General features: G+C 39.6%; 1 protein-coding gene across 1 annotated transcript in view; it reads right to left on the bottom strand.

Annotated features, from left to right (window-relative positions):
* Positions 1 to 14,462, bottom strand: part of RHOA (ras homolog family member A) — a 51,317-nt gene that overhangs the window by 35,624 nt on the left and 1,231 nt on the right. Inside the window, exon 2 of the mRNA XM_045530239.1 lies at positions 11,132 to 11,208. The gene's annotated coding sequence lies outside the window, so the exon portion shown is untranslated. The remainder of the gene's footprint in view (positions 1 to 11,131; positions 11,209 to 14,462) is intronic.

Genomic DNA, 14,462 nt, shown 5'->3' with positions numbered 1-14,462 from the left:
TAAGCAAAATATTATACAAAAAAAGATTAGAGTGCTAAGTTTTCATTAAATGTTTGCGATTAATATTTAGGTCTTATTTTGGATACATAGCAACCCCCTCCTTCAAATTCCAGCTATCCAGAACTTGAAGACTAGTTTAGGCCAGGCGTGGTGGCTCACGCCTGTAATCCTAGCACTTGGGAGGCCGAGGCGGGTGGATTGTTTGAGCTCAGGAGTTCGAAACCAGCCTGAGCAAGAGTGAGACGCCATCTCTACTAAAAAATAGACAGAAATTAGCTGGACAACTAAAAATGTATAGAAAAAATTAGTCAGGCATGGTGGCGCATGCCTGTAGTCCCAGCTACTCGGGAGGCTGAGGCAGGAGGATTGCTTGAGCCCAGGAGTTTGAGGTTGCTGTGAGCTAGGCTGACGCCATGGCACTCTAGCCAGGATGACAGAGCGGGACTCTGCCTCAAAAAAAACCAAAAAACAAAAAAAGACTAGTTTATTCATATAGCCTAACTTGAAGAGAATGGTGTTTTTCCTAAAATGAAACTTTTACTCTTCCAGCAAATAATCATTTTTTTGAAAAGTGCGTTATTCCATCCATACTTCTTCTCAACCTCTTCTTTCCTATAAAAAATACTCAGCTTACCTCCTACTGCACAGAACTATAGGCCCATAATTCATATAAAAGCTTTGGGGTCAGATATTAGAAATTCAGAATTTTTCAGATTTCAGAAAGGTAACATGGTACAAATGCCAAATATTATGTAACACAACCAGTGGGCATAGTTCTTCAGTAAAATAAATGAGTAATCATAGTAAGTAGGGTAAAAACTAAACATCCTCTCATCAGTTCAAATTTTGCCATCAAATGAGTGTGTGGTTTTCAGAACTCTCTAAATTGCAGTTATGAAAATCCTTAATGCCAATGTTTTACACACACAATCACACCCCTCTCAATACTTTTTAAACACTTACCAGTGCCCCCAAGTCTGATTTTTCCATGACTGATAACCAACCATGCTACTTAGAGAAGTAGACTGAGCCCCTCCTTATAATATTTCTCAAGGGAAATTAAAAGAAAGTCTGCTTTAAAATTAGAGAGGTGTGTTGGGGGTTGGATGTGACCTATGTTTAAGCTAAAGTGTAGAGCTGACAATCATTTGAATTCTACAACCTAAATTAGCTGAATAATTTTGTTAGCTTGTTTAGGAACTACATTTTGAATACTTATTTTCTTACACTCATAGCAAATCTGACTCTGTGCACAATTTCTACGTTTTTATGGCACATAAGAAGCCACCAAAGATGTTTGAGGTGGTGCTACCAGGTTAAAATGAATGCATAATAAAGACAATTATTAGCCAAATAATCATTATAAATAGGCACAAAACAGTTCTCCAGCCAGGAAACAAGTAGAAATAATTCAACTGAATAACTATGTTTCTTCTGCTGGATCAAGATCTTTACAATATTTTGGAAAGATAATGAATAAATTTCCATGCAGATAAAATAATCACGGCTTTTAAAATGACTAATTCAATCGTACTTAAGATAATTATAATTCTACCTCACAATTCTTCAAAGGGCTAATTATGCAAAAGAAACAGTGATGATTACAGCTAGCTTTCTACCATTTCTCAATCACCCAAGAAATAAAATCTACACAGCATAGCTGTAGACATGACTTAATTTTCACTTTTTTACTGCATTCATTACTTTAAACATATAGAATACTATGGACACCAAACAGAATATGGAAAAGATAATCTCACTTTCCAGGGAGGGGCTTGAAATAAATCAGAATGATAAAATAAAATATTTAAAAAGAAAACAATTAACAGTAAACACAGAGGACACAGTAGTTACTGAGTTCATAATACTTACCTTGTCCGATATTCATACACCTCAACTATACAGTCCAATTCATACTTTATACATGTTTTTAATTTCTTTCTCCAAATAAGTTGTTATAAACAATATGGTACAGATGACTGTCACAAAAATAAAAGTCATCTAGTCTCTGGAAGCTAAACCTGAAATTTTTAAAGGAAATTTTAAGACATATAAATATCCTGAATTTCATTAAGAGGAATAATTACCTTAGTGTACATAAAAACTTCCTCCCAACCCTGGGTTTTGTTGATGATAGTTTCTATGAGAGGGAGTAGTGTCAATGCAAGCAGTACAAAAAATATTTTGGTTGAAATTTAGGTACAAAGTGTCATAGTGCAGATAAGGAAATAACTATATATCCCATGACACTAACATAAAATTATAAAACTCAAAGCATATAATCACCCTTGGCCAAAACAATAAAATATCCTATAACTCAGGCTGGTAAACCATGATTTCTTCCTTCTTTCCCCTGCCCTGAATGTACCCCATCCACCTTTCTTCCTCCACTGAGTTAACATACTTAAGGCTAAGTAATTTCCTCTCAAGGTCTTCCCTGAGCTCCCTATTTGTTTCTTTCTTTTTTTGTTTGGAGACAGTGTCTCGCTCTGTTGCGTGGGCTAGAGTAGAGTGCTGTGGCATCAGCCTAGCTCACAGTGACCTCAAACTTCTGGGCTTAAGCAATCCTTCCACCTCAGCCTCCCAAGTAGCTGGGACTACTTCAGGCATGTGCCACCATGCCCAGCTAATTTTTTCTATATATTTTTAGTTGTCCAGCTAATTTCTTTCTATTTTTAGTAGAGATGGGGTCTCACTCTTGTTCAGGCTGGTCTCGCAACTCCTGACCTTGAGCGATCCTCCCGCCTCAGCCTCCCAGAGTGCTAGGATTGCAAGCGTGAGCCACTGCACCTGGCCTGAGCTCCCTATTTATTTATTTATTCATATTTTTTTGAGACAAGGTGTTGCTCTGTTGCCCAAGCTAGAGTGCAGTGGTATCATATCATAGCTCACTGCAACCTCAAACCCCTGGGCTCAAGCCATCCTCCTGCCTCAGCCCAGCTAATTTTTTCCTTTTTACTTTTTGTAGAGATGGGGTCTCTCTATGTTGCTCAGTCTTGTCTTGAAACTCCTGGCCTCAAGTGATCCTTCCACCTCAGCCTTCCAAAGTACTGGGATTATAAGTATGAGCCACCACACCCAGACTGAGCTCCAATTTAAATGGGCTCCCCTCTTAGGTTCTCTCCCAGCACCGCTCATTTCTCTCTGCCTCACTTATCACTCTCCTCCAAAGTTTCTTCCTACCAAATTCTATTAATTTAAGAATCTATCTTTTTCACCGATGTCAAACAAGCACAAGCATAAAGCACATACATGCTCAAATAAATCACTGAAAAAAGCAAATTTCCAGGAGCAAAGAAACATTATATAAGCAATCTGTGGCACAAAGATTTAAAAAAAAAAAAAGGATACAACAAGATCAGCTGTGCACAATAATGGTGAGGCTACCACTTAGGATACCTTGTTTTAGTCATTCAAGAACTCGCAGAATTATAGAAATTCCACATATAATCCACATGTAAGTTTCAACTATCTGTAACAGAAAGTGCTAAAATTCAGATCCTCCCTCTGAAATTATGTGTTCTTATTTTAGACAACTCTCTAAGTCTAATTGGCCAGTAGCTGAGTTCACAGCAGTTTGGAAAAATGCATACTTGGGTGAAAAACAGGTGTAGCCTGTGACAAGAATGTACGATATAGAAAACCCTATAAAAGCCAGGCTCAGCCAGGCGTGGTGGCTCAGGCCTGTAATCCTAACACTTTGGGAGGCCAAGGCAGGAGGATTGCTTGAAGTGAGGAGTTCGAGATCAGCCTGAACAAGAGCGAAACCCCATCTCTAGAAAAACTGGCCAGGTGTGGTGGCACACACCTGCAGTCCCACCTACTTGGGAGGCTGAGGCAGGAGGATAGCTTGAGCCCAGGAATTTGAGGTTGCAGTAAGCTATGATTCCACCACTGCACTCTAGCCCACATGATGGAGCAAAAACCCTGTCTCAAAAAAAAGTCAGGCTCAGAAATGTAAAACAGGGGTGTGCAAGGGGGTGCTATTTAGGGCAGAACAGAGTCCTAAAGCAGGACAATAGGACCCAAAAGTAGAACTCAAAAATCCTTTAGGAGAAAAACAGTCCATCATTACACAAGCAAGCTCAGGGTCCAGACACTGTAAGACAGAGAAAATGACTCCACTAAAGAAATAAAACAAAGTTTTAAAGCTCAAAAAGGCAAGCATCAATTTTTTAGAACACAATGATACTATTTCAGTGGTTTACAATCAAAATTTTTCTACAGAAGTTATCCCCGCCCCAACCTAAACATGCATAAATCTCATAAAAGCTCAAAGAATGCCCTACAATGCATCCTCTTAAGACAAAGGTATCAGATCTGTAAAACCAAAAATAAAAGTCAGAATGAAGCCTTTTTGCCAGACAGTTTAAAAGGAATCAAACTGGAACAAGATTTTGTTCAAACAATAAACCTGGTTGAAAGGAAATATAAACTTTTCATAAGCTTCCCCCATTCTCCAATACTCTCCATTCCACTGTTTGCCTCCTTTGTTGGAGGAAATAAGTAAACATCTAAAATGAACAGAATATATACAGTTTCATTAAGTCAGAGGAAGAAAATTTCTATACTAAAACTGTTTCAGTGTAATTGGTAGAAACATGTGCTATCAACTCCAAGTTCACTCATACCTGGGACTGTGCCTAGCGCACAGTAAATATCATTAAGTATTTGGAAACTGAAGTTGAAAACATAAAGCTGGCTGGGCGCAGTGGCTCATGCCTATCATCTCAGCACTCTGGAAGGCTGAGGTGGGAGGACTGCTTGAGGTCAGGAGTTTGAGATCAGCCTGAGCGAGAATGAGACCCCATTTCTACCAAAAATAGAAAAAACTAGCTGGGCGTGGTGGTGTGCACCTGTAGTACCAGCCACTTGAGAGGCTGAGACAGGAGGATCACTTGAGCCTAGGAATTTGCAATTGCTGTGAGCTAGGCTGATGTCAACATCTAGAGTGCCAGGGCAACAGCGCTAGACTCTGTCTTTAAAAACAAACAAACAAACAAAAACCCATAAAGCTATTAATTTTGTTTGTAGACTGCAAGGGAAAACCCTAGCAAAATAGTGCAACCCACCATCTGCCCCTCTAATCCGAAATGAGCTTGGGCCTAGTCCAGGTTGAGTACTCCTTATCCAAAATTCTTGGGCCCAGAAATGTTTTGGATTTTGAATTTTTTTGGATTTTGGAATATCTGCATTATACTGACTGGTTCAGTATCTCAAAACTGAAAATCTGAAATCTGAAATCCTCCATTGAGCATTTCCTTTGAGCACCATGTCAGTGCTCAAAAAGTTCAGATTTTAGAGCATTTTAGATTTTGGATGCTCAACTTATACTGTCATTATTTAGCCATCTTGATCAAGCAGTTGCCAAGGGTAGATATCAGTTCAAGGGCTTTCCTTTCTATAGCATTAAGAGCCCTTGGAGATCAAGAGCAGAAGACCTAAGGCACAAAGAGGATGAAGGCAGAGGAGAATGAAGAACACCTCCAATTTACTGCCAAGTGAGAATCACTTCAAACTTAGGTTCTTTGAAGAGAGGGAGGAGGCAAGGAACACTCCCTGAGGTAACATACTTTGAAGTTTCCTAAATAAGAGCACCAAATCACCTACCTCAAAATGTAAATATCCCAAGATTACCCTTAAATGGATGCACAGTATCAGGATTTGACTTTGTGTAGCCTAATCCCCCACCTACATTGCCCCCAAGACTCAGCCTATCTGCAGGGCTGACTTACAGAGGTAGCTCCCAATGAGCTACCTAATGGCCTGTTAGGGTGTTTTGGCAATGAAAACATAAAGCCAGGCATCCTGCATTCTCAGGCAGGGACCAGATGCTATTCCTCTCAAAGTTCCACAACTTGCTTTTTTAAAAAGAAAAACCTGAGGATTTCACCTGGACCCATTTATAGAATGAAAACTCTTTAGGGTGGAGCCTGAACAGCTATTATTTAAATTATTTTTTAACAGACGTGAAATCCACATAACCCAAAGTCAACCTTTTTCAAGTGTGCAATTCAGTGGTATTTAGTACATTCATAATGTTGAACAACCACTTCTACCTAGCTCCAAAACATTTTCATCACCACAGAGGAAAACTCCATACTCATTAAGCAGTCAGTCCCGAGTTCCCAGTCCCCCCAATATCTGGCAGCCACCAATTTGCTTTGTCTCTATGGATTTACCCATTCCAGACTTTTTCATATAAATGAAGTCAGTATGTGGCCTTTTATGTCTAGCTTCTTTACTTAGCATATTTTCATGTTTCATCCATGTTATAATTTTTTTTTTTTTTGAGACAGAGTTTCGCTCTGTTGCCCGGGCTAGAGTGAGTGCCGTGGCGTCAGCCTAGCTCACAGCAACCTCAAACTCCTGGGCTTCAGCGATCCTACTGCCTCAGCCTCCCGAGTAGCTGGGACTACAGGCATGCGCCACTATGCCCGGCTAATTTTTTTCTATATATATTTTTAGTAGGTCAGATAATTTATTTCTATTTTTAGTAGAGACGGGGTCTCGCTCTTGCTCAGGCTGGTCTCGAACTCCTGACCTCCAGCGATCCGCCCACCTCAGCCTCCCAGAGTGCTAGGATTACAGGCGTGAGCCACCACGCCCGGCCCATGTTACAATTGATATGTCACATTTTGTTTCTCCATTGATGGACATTTGGATTACATCCACATTTTGGCTATTGTTAATAGTGCTACTGTGAACATTCATATATATATATATATATATATATATATATATATATATATGTATACACACACACACACACACGTATCTGAGTACTTGTTTTCAATTCTTTTGGATAATTTGCGTCTTCACCTAGAAGTAGAATTGCTGGGTCACAAAGTAATTCTATGCTTAACTATCAGAGGAACTACCAATTTCTGCAGTGTATACTTTTAAATTTCTGCTCAATCACCAAGATCTATCGTTAAGGAAAGAGCATAAGATACACAACAGTGTGATGTGCAATAGTCCGTATATAACAAAAAGAAATAATCTATCTCTGGAAGGACCATAGGAAATAATGAAAGCGGTTTTCCCCGAAGCCATTACTGGGTGGCTGGGAGACTAAGATGGGAGAAGGACTTACTTTTCATTCTACTCCTTTTGCATTATTTTCCATTTTACATGCTTTGTCTGCCCCCCTTGTTATAAAGTAAGTTTCAAAGCCCCAAAAGAAACAGTACTATGAGAGAAGGAGGACTGCAGCTCTGAGATAGGAATGAATACATACATATATTCATTCATTCATTCAGGCGTGAGCCACCGCCCCGGCCCACCTTAGGTTTTTTTAAAGGTATAATTTGTATACAATAAAATGCACCCACTGTAAATGGCAGTTTGATAAATTTTAATAAATATATATACCTGGACTCAAACTCCTGGGCTTAAGCCATCCTCCCACCTCAGTCTCATTAGTAGCTGGACTCTAGGTACATACCACCACACCAGAATAAGAATTGATATTTTTTTAATTGTAAACCTCATTGCAGGATTTTTAGTAGAGATGGGGTCTCACTCTTGCTCAGGCTGGTCTCGAACTCCTGACTTTGAGCGATCCTCCCACCTCGGCCTCCCAGAGTGCTAGGATTACAGGCGTGAGCCACCACGCCCGGCCCAAGTGTATATATTTTTTAAATAAAAAAATTAGTTAAAGAAACCTTTAGGCCAGGCGCGCTGGCTCACGCTTGCTATCCGCGCCTGGCCCAAATGTGTACATACATATATATATATTTTTTTTTTCCCGCTCATTATGGGGGTACAAAAGTTCAGGTTATATATATTGCCCATACCCCCTCCATCCCCCTGAGGAGTGTATATATTTTTTAAATTAAAAAACTAGTTAAAAAAACCTTTAGGCCAGGCGCGGTGGCTCACGCTTGTAATCCTAGCACTCTGGGAGGCCGAGGAGGGAGGATCACTCAAGGTCAGGAGTTCGAGACCAGCCTGAGCAAGAGTGAGACCCCATCTCTACTAAAAATAGAAAGAAATGATCTGGACAGCTAAAAAAATATATATAGAAAAAAATTAGCCGGGCATGGTGGCGCATGCCTGTAGTCCCAGCTACTCGGAAGGCTGAGGCAGAAGGATTGCTTAAGCCCAGGAGTTTGAGGTTGCTATGAGCTTGACGCCACGGCACTCTAGCCCAGGCAACAGAGCTAGACTCTTGTCTCAAAAAAAAAACAAACTTTAAGGCCTTTCAGGGAAATGTTCCTTATTTTGACTGGTGATTACAAGGGTATATATATTTATTAAAACTTATCAAACTGCCATTTACAGTGGGTGCATTTTATTGTATACAAATTATACCTTTAAAAAAACCTAAGGTGGGCCGGGGCGGTGGCTCACGCCTGTAATCCTATCACTCTGGGAGGCCGAGGCGGGCGGATCGCTGGAGGTCAGGAGTTCGAGACCAGCCTGAGCAAGAGCGAGACCCCGTCTCTACTAAAAAATAGAAAGAAATTATCTGGCCAACTAAAATATATATACAGAAAAAAAAATTAGCCGGGCATGGTGGCGCATGCCTGTAGTCCCAGCTACTCGGGAGGCTGAGGCAGTAGGATCACTTAAGCCCAGGAGTTCGAGGTTGATGATGCCACGGCACTCACTCTAGCCCGGGCAACACAGCGAGACTCTGTCTCAAAAAAAAAAAAAAAAAAAAAAACCTAAGGTGATTCCAATTTTAGGACCTGAATTCCAAGTTGAAGAAGAGCCTTGCGAACCACCGTTCTTAAGCACAGGGACCCAGTAATGAGCCCTGTTTTATCCTCCCAAGAATTAATTCTTAGGGTGCTACTCCGCCCACTCAAAATCTCTTCCAAATTAAAGAACTGTGATTGTTAGATACTACAGACTGTAACCTGAATAGTGAAAGCTTTAGGGCTAAGTGCTTTTCTCTCACTCAGTCCTCATAGTTGTTATCATTCCCTTTTTACAGAAGAGAAAACTAAGTTACAAAGGGGTCACCTTGTTGTCAAGGGTCTCAAGCTATCAAGCATCAGAGCTGGTATTTTAACTGTCAGCCTCTCTCCAGAGCCCATGCTCTTAACTAAGATACTCTACTGCTGTTTCTGAACTTAAGATGTTCAAAAGATAAACAGAGCTTCCTTCTAAATAACTGGAAAGTTAAACAAGAGATTCCATCCAGAAAAGAACTTTTCCACAAAAAACTCTCAACACGGTATTTCCAACAAAGCTGCCAAATCACATAATAAAATGGTCTTGCAGCAAAAAACTGCATATTAACAAAATGTTACAATATTAAATATCCATCTTAAATTTACTTCCTTAGGCTCTCAAAGCCTACATCACAAATAACAGGGTTACAAAAAAGTACCCCAGTGGCAAAGTATGCACTCTATGAGTCCATGGAAGAAGCACCAGAGAGCCACACTCATCTGCACCATACAGGCTTAAATACACCTGCCATAAGAATAACAATGTACATGTAGCAAAAGTAGAATTTTCAACCATATGCTTAAAGTAAAAACATAAACAATTTTTAAAAATAATGGACTTGGATTCTTGTGCTTTAGAGCAGCCATGAGCTTCAAAAAATAAAAATCTATATTCTTTTGTCCCTTTTTCTTGCAAGAATTCATCAGTTTTTATATGGGGACTGCTTTTTAGGGCCCAGAACATTCTCCCATAAATTTAGGAAACTATGGTCAGGACATAAAATTAGCAAAACTGGAAAACTTAATAGAAACTATAAAAGAATAGTAACTCTGAAAGATAAAGTCTGCATAGCTGGTACATTATGAAATAAATGCTTCTAACTTCATGATTGAAGACTCTTCAATCATAGTTTACCAAACACACACAGCAGAAACGACATGGATTAGAAGTTGTCCAAGGCCGGGCGCAGTGGCTCACGCCTGTAATCCTAGCACTCTGGGAGGCCGAGGCAGGAGGATTGCTTGAAGTTAGGAGTTCGAGACCAGCCTGAGCAAGAGTGAGACCCATCTCTACTAAAAGTAGAAAAAATTAGCCAGGCAACTAAAAATGGAAACAAAAAATTACCCAGGCATCGTGGCGAGCGCCTGTAGTCCCAGCTACTCAGGAGGCTGAGGCCAGAGGTTGCAGTGAGCTATGCTAATGCCAGGGCACTCACTGGAGCCTAGCCCAGGCAACAAAGCGAGACTCTGTGCCCCCAAAAAAGAACAACAAAAAAAAATGTTGTCCAAGCACCCTTAAGTTATAAAAAGGTGGTAGCAGCAAGTAACAGTAGGGGGAAAAACCTCTACCTCACCATCTACTCTTCTGCATTTTCTGTAGAAAATACCAGACCAGGATATTTATCATGTTACCAATTAAATTAAAAACTTGTACTAGCCAGGTGTGGAGGCATGCGCATGTGTTCCCAGCTTCTAGGGAGGATGAGATGGAAAGATCACTTGAGGCCAGTTTTTAGGCTGTAATACACTCTGATGGAGACTGTGAATAGCTACCGCACCCCAGCCTGGACTACACAGCAAGACCCTGCCTCTTAAGTAAAATAAAATAAGCTTCCAACTATTTCCCTGATTTGTAATGAGTTCAAAATATCTGAACAGGCCCTGGATAGGCTGTGGTACCTACAGTTAACATTGTTCCCTCCCCAAGCCGGTATCACTGCTGACCCCTCTGGTAAGAGGGAGGATTATCCTTTGATCTTTATTCTATAGTTGATTCATTTTCTATTGATAATTAGACATATCAACAGCACAGGCAGTAAATTACAGATGACCAGACTACTCAATCAAAAAAATTAAAATCTAAAGATGAAGAACAGAAGAGATAAAAAGGAATGGTCCAGAAGTAAGAGACGTATGTGTGTCATACGGTGAGTTCATCTCCTTAAACGTTAAACAAGGGAGAGGTTTGGAAATGTAATTTCATCTAAGGAAAAATATGTCACTTGGAATAAAAAACAAAAGAAAGGAACTTATAGGATTATCTTATGGAGAGATAGGAAAATAAGTACAGAGAAAAGTTCTGAAGTAAGATAAAGATCTCAAGACCTGTGAACAAGAGAATCATTAATAGTGATGATATATATACCCACATTTCCAGAATTTACATTAATAATAATTTTTCTTCCATGGAGAAAGGGAAATGGAAGAAAAAACTTCTATTTCCATACCTTACAAATGCCTTGTAGGATGCACGGCCTGGGTGGCAAAGGTTGGACAAAGTACCTTGAACTTCTGAGATGAAAGGCTATAAAACATAAAAAATATCAGGAATTATATCTATTCAATTTACAAGGAAAAAAACAAAGGACAGGATGTAAATGGGCTTGCCCAAACTTCCGTTAAGTAACTCTTCAGTGAAGAGTCCAAGAGAGGGAAAAAGTGCAGAATTGAATTTTTGACATACCAGCAAATTTATCACATTTATACAACTCTTGGCCTCTTTCACTTAACACAAAATCTAAACAATCAACCTTATTTTCCAAATATTATAAATTAATGCTGCCCTTTTTAAAGCAAAAAAAAAAAAAAATGGAAACTAGTGAATCCTCTGTAAATTTTCCCCAACATTTTATAATAAAAATTTTCAACCATATATCAAAGTTAAAAGAATTTTACAGTGACTACCTGTATCCTTGCTACCTAGACTACAATGAACATTTTAATAACTTGTTTCATCAAATTACAAAATTACATTTCCTTTTTAACACAGATGTTACAAAGAAATTACAGACTGAGGCTGGGCACAGTGGCTCACGCCCGTAATCCTAGCAGCCTGGGAGGCTGAGGCGGGAGGGCCACTTCAGCTCAGGAGTTCAAGACCAGTCTGAGCAAGAGTGAGACTGTCTCTTAAAAAAAAAAAAAAGAAAAAAGAAAAGAAAAGGAAAGAAAAAGAACTTACAGACTGAAAAGCAACTGTCAGAAAACTAATGACTTCAAATAAAACAGGCTGAAGTCATTAGGTCAAGGAAATTGTAAGATTAGGAAATCTTTTTGATGTTTTTGTCAGAAATTATCAGTATTAGTTTACTATTTAAAGTCAGAATGGATCCAGATATACTCCTACTCACAGTGACTGATTCTAGTTTGGGTTTTTTTTAAATATCAGATCATGTCATTCCCCTACTAAAAAACATGGAATGACTTCTCATCTCAGAACAAACCAAAGAACTTCCCACCTCCTAAAGGCCCTACATGATCTGGCCCCTGTCCACTTCTCTAATCTCATTTTATCTCCCACTTGTCCATTCACTCCACTCCAAACTTATTTCATTGGCTGCCTGTATTTTCCTCTTTCCCTTCACTTGAAGATGCTATCATAAATATGCTTAAACACATTTACCCATTCTTCTAAAAAAACAATCAAACTCAGTTTGGTATAAACTGCATACTGGTTGCAATTTAACAGAGTGTATTTCATATTTTGATTATTATTAGCTATAAAAATGTATTCAGAATCATTTGGAGGAAGCACCAATAAACTGAGACCAACACCCAGTATGAGCAGCTTCAGTGCCTGATTTTCAGACACGACTACCATAATTATGAGCGTATGAGGCCTTCACTTAATACAGCACCACAGATTAAAAAATGAGTCACTTGAAATAGAAACACTTGAAATAGGGATTTTACAGTAATTACCAACTTCACACAGTCTTGGAATTTTAATTTATTAATCTCACAAATACTTACCAGTGAGCATGTCCCCAAATAGCAGAATATATAGTAAAATACTTTTAACAAGTTTAAAATGTAGTTATGTTAAGGTGTAGGCACAGGGCTGGGCAAGGTGGCTCACGCCTGTAATCCTAGCACTCTGGGAGGCCGAGGCAGGTGGATCGCTCGAGGTCAGGAGTTCGAGACCAGCCTGAGCAAGAGCAAGACCCTGTCTCTACTAAAAATAGAAAGAAATTATCTGGCCAACTAAAATATATATAGAAAAAATTAGCCGGGTATGGTGGCGCATGCCTGTAGTCCCAGCTACTCGGGAGGCTGAGGCAGTAGGATCGCTGAAGCCCAGGAGTTTGAGGTTGCTGTGGGCTAGGCTGACGCCACGGTACTCACTCTAGCCCGGGCAACAGAGGGAGACTCTCTCTCAAAAAAAAAAAAGAAAGTGTAGACACAGGCAAACAGTTCCACTGGACAGGTGCACAAAAGGATAAACTAAATGTAGGGGAGGATAAAATACTTAGGAACCTTTTAAAACTATAAACATGGCCAATTTTAAAATCCAGTGGTTATGTGCCATTTATCATTAACACTAGTAGCCAAAATGCAATTAAACCCAAGGTGTTGTCTACAGAAGCCCATCAAGCTCAAATTAGGAGAGTTAACATGAATCTCTCAGCTCTAGCACAATTAAGAAGACCAAAGTAGCACCCAACCTCCTCCTCCTCCTCCTCCAGTCACCACATGGACTCCACCCCATCAGCAACACCTAAAGAGCTACCTGTTTTTACTCTCCTAATAACTTACACCCCCACATGACCAGGATAAACTTTTAAAAAGAGTTAACTGACAGAAACAGACCAGGACTATGAAAATACTCCAACAATTCCACATACATGTGCATAGGAGATTGTTTACGTGATATAAGCAGTACCCCAAATCAACAGCCAAAAGGGTCCACAGTTGCCTTAAAAACATCTTACCCTGAACTAATTATGTTGGCTTTGGAGCAGGGAAGTCTGGGCCTTGCTCTGGAAGTTGGTCCCTCAACAAGAACCAAACACCTAAAGCTATTACTGGGTCAGCCAGGAACCCTGTGCATTCATTTATCTCCTTCAATGGACTGCGGGACCATCCAGTTAGAGGGGAGGGTGCTGTGAAAACTAATGAACTGGAATTTGTTTGGCAAACGAATTTTTCAGATTCTCCAAACTATGCACAATCAGCAAGGTATCAAAGAAGAAACACTGGTATAAGCTGGAAGTCCTGAATTTTACCTGACTCTAGGCCAGCTATTTGGGAGTACATGAAGAAAACCTAACAGAGAAAAAAATAGTTCTGGTATGCTCCTGACTAGACATATGATCTTGGAAAATTTATTTAAGTCTCTGTAACTCAGTTTCCTCAACTGCAAATGGATTGGATTACCAGTCCTGAAGGTCCTTTTACATATAAAATTCTGAATCTATGAAGAAATAGATCAATAGCTATACAATATTTATATTCACGTCTTCCTTCCAGCACAGGTTTTTATGAGAACAAAGGGTGTAAGTCTAGCACTAGACTTTGACTCAAAATAAGTTGCACCTTACCCATTTTATGTCCCCAAAAGCCATCAGTGCTCTACAAAAGCAGATGGAACAAATCAAGACAATTTATCAAGAGATCCTTCAATTACGCCATTCTTTACAATTAAGAACTAGTCTAGTATTTTCAGTGCAAACATTGTCACTTGTGCCAAATGCTCAAACAATTTCCCCACCCACCCATCTAGCCATGTCTAAAGTAACCATCATCCACATGGTACACAGTACACATCTGAGTGTGTGACAC

This window comes from Lemur catta, chromosome 18 (genome assembly GCF_020740605.2).
Source record: "Lemur catta isolate mLemCat1 chromosome 18, mLemCat1.pri, whole genome shotgun sequence".
In the NCBI taxonomy this organism is placed as follows: Eukaryota; Metazoa; Chordata; class Mammalia; order Primates; family Lemuridae; genus Lemur; species Lemur catta.
The sequence above is the reverse complement of the archived record's forward strand: the minus strand, read 5'-3'. Positions and strand labels throughout refer to the sequence as shown.